A 7,087-nucleotide genomic window follows, 5' to 3' on the forward strand; every position below is an offset into this window, starting at 1 on the left:
AGATTTCTCCATTAAGCATCTGGTTGGCTGCTATGTGAAAAGAGGATGGATTTGATGGAGCCGCCTTGCGATGTCTGTACCTGTCCACCAGATGGTGCTGGTGAGCTTGACATCGGGATGAAAAGGTTGGCTCACAGGTAAGGAATTTCTGGCGTTTAGAACATGTAGGTACTTCTTGTACACAAAACATGCATGAGAGAGGGTTGTTATTATTGAGCTTGCTAGCTTCATGGAGGCATCTGGCTGAACTGCTGGAAAGAGATGCTGGCACTGCCCACCTCACTCTTAGTCTGAACTCGGCCAGCTCCCATGTGCCTGCTTGCAAGCACAGGTATGTGACACTTCATTCACCTGAGTTTCAATATTACCCCTGGTAGAACTCAGCAGGGAGGATGATGACAAAATATACTGACTAGCAATATTATACCCTCCAACGTTTTCATCTGAAATGTGGTATAATAGTGATAATCTAGACATTTGAATGGGAGTCACACATAGCTACAGATGTCCTGTAAAGGAAAGTGGCTTTCCTTTATGTGAACTATCTGAAAAGCAATTGTAACCAACAGATTACGCTAGTAGGATTGCAAGAAGTTTTGTAAGGAGGCCTATGTGAAATATTGCAGAGAAAAGGATGAAGAGAACTACTAGCGAAGGACTATTAAAGTAATACTGAAATTAATGAAATGCAGATTAAGTGATAAAGATTGAAAAATCTTCAGATGTGGTTGATGGAAGTCCAAAACACTGAATAAGATGAGAAAATATGTTGTATTGGTTTTTTTTTTTTTGAAATTTCATGTAAAAATTGACAAAAATATTTTTTTTTTAAAAAAAATAAAAAATGGTACCATGTCTGCTGTAAATGAGGCCTCAATATAGGAAGTTCCCATATCTGAGCCAGACCAATCTGTAAGTGGCCTGCAGGCCGAATGTGCCCCTATGGACATCTCAATCTGCCAGGTGCCATCTAGCAAACACCTGAGAGGGAGTCCTCTTCTTAATAGCTGTGTTTAATATCCTCCCAGTTCTAGGTTGGGTTTTCCTTGCTGGCGTTCTGCCCTGTGGAGTGTCTGGTGGAAGAAAAGGGATTGGTTTTGAGCCTCTGGCAAACCTCACCTTGGCATGGAGGTGGAGGTGGAAGAGCAGGTTTCTCCTGTTTGGCTAACCTGCTCCCTTCAGTCCTGAACTGTAATCCCCTGTGGAGTGGAGCTGGATTGGGCCATGGATCAGCTGAAGGCTGCTCGGAAGAGAGTAGAGCAAGGCATAAGCAAACTCGGCCCTCCAGATGTTTTGGGACTACAACTTCCATCATCCCTCACCACTGGTCCTGTTAGCTAGGGATGATAGGAGTTGTAGTCTGTGCAGGAGTTTGCCTGTGCCTGGAGTAGAGACTGATTCAATAGTACAAGAGGGACACCTTGCTTGCTGGATGAGACTGTGGCAACCTCTGTCTGAGACTCCCGATTAAGGTTCATTCTTCAAAGGCATTCCTATTACAGCAGGCTTCCTCAACCTTGGCCCTCCAGATGTCTTTTGGCCTACAACTCCCATGATCCCTAGCTAGCAGGACCAGTGGTCAGGGATGATGGGAATTGTAGACTCAAAACATCTGGAGGGCCAAGGTTGAGGAAGCCTGTATTAGAGCATTAAGCACCCAGATTCATTTATCCGTCTTAGAAATGGAAGGAACGAATGATGCAAGCAAGTTGCTGTCAGATATCAACATGAGGTGTAAGGCCTTTGACTTGAATTCATTCTCAATGGGTTTTCCACTTAGAAATGGGAGAAATGAAGAATCCAAAGTTGCTATTAAGCATTTGTAGGAGGTGTCCTAAGGGCCTCAACTCAGATTCGTTCTCAGACCTTAGACATGAAAGAAGCATGCAAGCAAGTTGCTATCAGACAGCCATATGAGCTGTAAGGCCCTCAGCCCAGACACACTGTCAGAGGGTATCTTAGACACAAAAGGGGGGAAAAGCAAGTCACTATCAGATGTTCTGGTGAGAGAAGTGAGAGCTGGACCATAAAGAAGGCTGATTGCCGAAGAATTGATGCTTTTGAATGATGGTGCTGGAGGAGACTCTTGAGAGTCCCATGGACTGCAAGAAGATCAAACCAATCCATTCTGAAGGAAATCAGCCCTGAGTGCTCACTGGAAGGACAGATCCTGAAGCTGAGGCTCCAAGACTTTGGCCACCTCATGAGAAGAGAAGACTCCCTGGAAAAGACCCTGATGTTGGGAAAGATGGAGGGCACAAGGGGAGATGACAGAGGACGAGATGGTGGGACAGTGTTCTCGAATCTACCAGCATGAGTTTGACCAAACTGCGGGAGGCAGTGGAAGACAGAAGTGCCTGACGTGCTCTGGTCCAGGGGGTCATGAAGAGTTGGACATGACTAAACAACTAAACAACAACAAACCAGATGTTCTTAGAATGGGGATAAGCCTGCAACCCGGTGATTCTTTTTCAAAATGTGTCACGAAAGAAGTGGAGCAGCACACAAGCAAGTTGTGTATTTGTAAAAGCTGTAATTAAACCCCGCTGTGCTTGTTGTGAAAGTGTGTGGAATTTCAAGAGGTGAATGGGAACTAGGTTGTGGTCCAGAGATCTATTATTATGATGGCATCTCGGTCAGGGGAATCCTTATGCAACACAGTAAAGAGCAGTTATTAAAGGCAGAAGGAGACTGCTGAAACCCGATTCTAGATCTTTGTGATTTCTTACCCTGCTCATCACACCCAGAAGGTTTGGCTGAACTTCTGAGACCCACCTAATATGACTAATTGCATGCTCCAGATAGAAAGGAAAGGAAACATGTCACAATGAACATCAGACTTCTTGTGTTCTGGATGTGTTAGGCTTGGTAGGTCATGCGGCTGTGGCCTGTGACCCCACATTGCTTTTTAATTTGAAGGAAGTCCCAAATCAGTGCAGTTTTGAAATCTGTGGTGAAAATCAGTGCAGCTTTGAAAGATTTATGGAATTACTATAAAAAAATTCCTTCCAGTAGCACCTTAAAGACCAACTAAGTTAGTTCTTGGTATGAGCTTTCGTGTGCATGCACACTTCTTCAGATATTCTTCAGATAGTGTGCATGCACATGAAAGCTCATACCAAGAACTAACTTAGTTGGTCTTTAAGGTGCTACTGGAAGGATTTTTTTTATTTTGACTATGGCAGACCAACACGGCTACCTATCTGTAACTGGAACCATGGAATTACTATGTTTATACATATTGTTCGAAAAATCAAGAAGGTCTAGACTTCTCGATAACTGACAAAGGAACTTTGTTCTGGTCAGCAGTTCAAGGATGGCGGATGTGGGTGGTGTTTGCTTGCTTCATATTCTGCTAATGCGGTTTGGTGGTTAGGGTGCTAGTGAATGGGAGAACAGGATTCAAGTCCCGATTCAGCCATGAAGTTCACTGGGTTACCCCAGAGCTGTTGTGGGGATTAAATGAAGACGAGGGGAACCATGCACATATAAATGCAACGAAACAAACAAACAAAATAACAGAACTGTGCAGGTGTTCTAACCCGTGTAAAAAAGGTAAAAGGTAAGGGACCCCTGGATGGTTAAGTCCAGTCAAAGGCGACTATGGGGTTGCGGTGCTCATCTCGCTTTCAGGCCGAGGGAGCCGGCGTTTGTCCGCAGACAACTTTCCAGGTCATGTGGCCAGCATGACTAAACCACTTCTGGCGCAACGGAACACCTTGACGGAAACCAGAGTGCATGGAAATGCTGTTTACCTTCCTGCCGCAGTGGTATCTATTTATCTACTTGCACTGGAATGCTTTCGAACTGCTAGGTTGGCAGGAGCAGGGACAGAGCAACGGGAGCTCACCCCGTTGCGGGGATTCGAACCACCGACCTTCTGATCGCCAAGCCCGAGGGGCTCAGTGGTTTAGACCACAGCGCCACCTGAATCCCTGTCTAAGATGTGTAACTGCAGACTGCCATGTAAGGCCAAGAAAACTGCTACATGAGCTGATTTTAAAAGGGCAAACCTTTTTTCTTAGCCTGTTGAAAGTTTCTTGCAACTCTTATAATTTTCTAGTATATTTTAGGAAGGGACTTATACACACATTGTGTGCTGACTGTTGTATAAATATTTTACACTTTGTACTATGTCTAGCACACCCATGGCACAGTTGAGCAGGGTGTCTCTCCTGCCATGCATGTCAGAAATAAAAGAAGCCACTGACATATGTTTCAAACAATTACCTCATGGTCTGATTTCCACAACAATATAAATGCAATTTGGTAAAGTTTATCTAAAACAAAAACATGGTTTCATTGATGAATATGAGGAGGTGTCAACTCGTTCTAGTTAGTACATTTTGGCCATAAACATATAGATATAGTAGAAAAACACAACCACACAAATTTCTTTGTTTGCAATAAACTTTTAATGAGTTTTCAAGAAGAAAGTCTGAATATTTACATCATTCACATTGAGGAAAGCTCATGGGGAATTTTAGCCAATTATGGTTTGCAAGAAGAAAAGGGAATATGCAACAAGTGATGATAATAATTGAGTATTTCAACTATCCTTGAAGGCATCTACTTCAGCTTCTGGGGGAAGACTTTCTGTTGACTTTGCTGTCCACCACAACATCCACCGCTGCTGCTACCACCACAGCACCCACCACCTCTGCTGCCGCCGCAACATCCGCCACCGCTACTGCCGCTACTGCCGACACAACATCCGCCGCTGCTCTGACTCTGCTGAGAGGAAACCACACTGCGGCTGCCACCACAACATCCCCCGCCACTGCGGCTGCCACCGCAGCACCCACAGCCTCTACCACCACAACAGCAGCAGCTTCCTCTTTGTTGTTGTTGGCTCATGTTTTCTGTGGATTGGATAACCCTTGGGGAAGAGAGAAAGAGATTGGCATCATTTTGAGGGCTGAAGTCTCCGAGGGAATAGCTCCTAGAACAATAGCTTTCTCAACCTGTGGGTCCCCAGATATTGTCGAACTACAACTCCCATCATCCCTGAGCTCTGGCCTTGCTAGCTAGGGGTGGTGGGAGTTGTAGTTCAACAACATCTGGGGACCCACAGGTTGAGAAAGGCTGTCCTAGAAGATGCAATTTAAGCTACGTCTTCCCTTGAAGTTCACGGGATGCTTCGATCTATATCTGATAGACCCATGAATTGCTGGGAGGTCCTCATACTCACCTATTGTTCACAGAGTCAAGCGTTGGTCAAGTCAAGCTTTGTTGAGTGAATGAGAGTTCCTTGAGACAAAGGGACCTTTTATACCATCTCCCAATGGCCTGTTTCAGAAACGGCGGCAGGTTCTGAGAAGGCCCAATTGCTCTCACAGCATACAATGCCTGTATTGTTCACGCTGACTCAATGTTTGGTACTAATTAGGCTGACTCGGCCATTCACGAGATACTTATCTCTAGCTACACTGAATAACGCACATGTTTCTCTTGGTGGATTTTTCATGTCACTCCAGCACAAGGTAATTGCCAGCTTAGTGTGAGCCTTGCACATGTCCTAAAGACTTTCTCATCTCTCCTCTGAATTCATAGAACCCAGCACTTTGGGATAGAGTGGAGAGACCCCATTTCCCTTGCAATTTGCTCAGGGAAAGGAGCATTTGAGCGTTGGGGAAGAAATATCTCCGGGGACCTAGGCCAGAGGTTGGGAGCAGAAGTCAAATAAGAACATAAGCAGAGACTGCTGGATCATGCCAATGACCCATCTAACTCAAAACTTGTTCTTACAGTGGCCTCCCAGGTGCCTCAATGCGAAAACTGCAAGCAGGACCTGAACACAAGAGCAGCTTCCCCTCCTGAGCTTTCCAGGACCCCTGGATGGTTAAGTCCAGTCGAAGGTGACTATGGGGTTGCGGCGCTTATCTTGCTTTCAGGCCAAGGGAGCTGGCGTTTGTCCACAGACAGTTTTCTGGATCATGTGGCCAGCAGGACTAAACTGCTTCTGGTGCAACTAAACACTGTGACAGGAGCTGGAGCGGTACCTATTTATCTACTTGCACTGGCATGCTTTCGAACTGCTAGGTTGGGAGGAGCAGGGACCGAGCAACGGGAGCTCACCCATTGCAGGGATTCGAACCGCCGACCTTCTGGTCAGGAAGCACAAGATGAACTGGTATCCAGAAGCATTTCCAAAATGGAGGCAGCGCATAGCCATCTTAGCTAGTAGCTAATGATAGCCTTGTCCTCCTTAAATCCTCTTTTAAAGCCATTCAAGTTGGTGGCCATCACTGCCTCATGTGGGAGTGAGTTCCATAGTTTAATTATGAGCTATATTAAGAAGTACTTTCTTTTATCTGTCCCAAATCTTCCAACATTCAGCTTCATAATGCCACCACCATCCCTGGCCACCCCACAAAGCCCATTGCCAAGCCCTCTCAGGCTCATTTTTATGAATCCAGCTAGGAAGAGCTCCCCCATCCGGTGGTCTAGCTGTCTATTTTCCTGCACATGTTGTGGACTTATTAGGCATATCACGAGTTCTCCCTCTCACTACTGTACAGGTGGTGCTGTGGTCTAAACCACTGAGCCTAGGGCTTGCCGATCAGAAGGTCGGCAGTTCAAATCCCCATGACGGGGTGAGCTCCCATTGCTCGGTCCCTGCTCCTGCCAACCTAGCAGTTTGAAAGCACGTCAAGTGCATGTAGATAAATAGGTACTGCTCCAGTGGGAAGGTAAATGGCGTTTCCATGCGCTGCTCTGGTTCATCAGAAGTGGCTTAGTCATGCTGGCCACATGACCCAGAAGCTGGCTGTGGACAAACGCCGGCTCCCTCGGCCTATAGAGTGAGATGAACGAGCAACCCCAGAGTTGTCCGCGACTGGACCTAACGGTCAGGGATACCTTTACCTTTTTACTGTACAGTCATCAGATCAACAATGATAGTTTGCCAATGTACCGTAGATGTTTCTGTCTGTATTCTGGTCTGGTTTGGTGAAGGAACCTCCAGGGCATGGTACTCAGATGTTGTAAGCATGGGAGACTTTCAGGAAAAACAAAAACAAAACTTCTTTCTGGTGGATAGCATAGGCCAAACTATGATCTCTGGGCTGGATCAGGCCCACCTGGG

At 45.9% G+C, this 7,087-nt stretch overlaps 1 long non-coding RNA gene across 1 annotated transcript; it reads right to left on the reverse strand.

Annotated features, from left to right (window-relative positions):
* Nucleotides 1-4,392: 4,392 nt before the first annotated feature.
* LOC310695128 lies at nt 4,393-5,701 on the reverse strand. The gene is made up of 2 exons (XR_014519940.1): nt 5,192-5,701; nt 4,393-4,879 (listed from the first exon to the last, which is right to left on the reverse strand). It is a non-coding gene; the product is annotated as an uncharacterized lncRNA (long non-coding RNA).
* Nucleotides 5,702-7,087: the final 1,386 nt, after the last annotated feature.

Source organism: Podarcis liolepis (assembly GCF_965112155.1).
Source record: "Podarcis liolepis genome assembly, chromosome: 15".
NCBI lineage: Eukaryota > Metazoa > Chordata > Lepidosauria > Squamata > Lacertidae > Podarcis > Podarcis liolepis.